The sequence below is a fragment of the Myotis davidii genome, unplaced genomic scaffold, assembly GCF_000327345.1.
Source record: "Myotis davidii unplaced genomic scaffold, ASM32734v1 scaffold2912, whole genome shotgun sequence".
Taxonomy (NCBI): domain Eukaryota; kingdom Metazoa; phylum Chordata; class Mammalia; order Chiroptera; family Vespertilionidae; genus Myotis; species Myotis davidii.
In genome coordinates, this window is record NW_006283162.1 from 67,483 (window position 1) to 68,339 (window position 857).

Genomic DNA, 857 nt, shown 5'->3' on the forward strand with positions numbered 1-857 from the left:
TTAATTTATAAAAGATAGAGACCTACTTTTCCTGAAATGAAAAGACAGATTTCATACTGTTTCTGAAACATCATGTTGTTAAAAAGAATAATATTATGTTAAGAAGAGGGAAAGGGAATTTTAGTAAACAATGATTTGGTAATTGCAGATGATAAACATATTAAGTTGTGTGGGGTTTTTTTGCCTCTATAGGGCAAATAATTAATGAGACATTGTATGCAATTGCAAATAGCAGACTTGCCTATACTGAATTAAGTGATTTAGTTTTCTTATAAATGACAAGTCTAAGGTAGGCAGTGGTGATCTTAGATATACCCACGGTCTTTTTTTCTCATAGTGTCAAATAACTCTTCTGTCCTTGCCATCACATACTAGTTAACAGGAAGGAAAAAGAGGGATAAAGAGCAAAAGGCTAAATTGTCTCTAAGGAACTTTTCCTTAATCCTCACAAAAAGGTTTTGTTGTACTTTGTTAGTTTTCTTAATCTATAATAGACTTGTCACTATTTAGCTGAGCATAGCACTACACCATAAATTTTTTGTTTATTCTACGTAATAAAGAGGCAATATGCAAATTGACCACCACATCCTCACACAAGATGGCCACCTCCATGTGGTCATAAGATGGCCGGCAGGGGAGGGCAGTTGGGGGGGACCAGGTTTGCAGGGGAGGGCAGTTGGGGGCAACCAGGCCTGCAGGGGGGGGGCAATTGGGGCAACCAGGCCTGCAGGGGAGGGAGAGAATTGGGGGTGTTGGACCTGCAGGGGAGGGAGGGCAGTTGGGGTGACCAGGCTGGCAGGGAGGGCAGTTAGGAGTGACCAGGACAGCAGGGGGGGGGAGTTAGGGATGACCAGGCC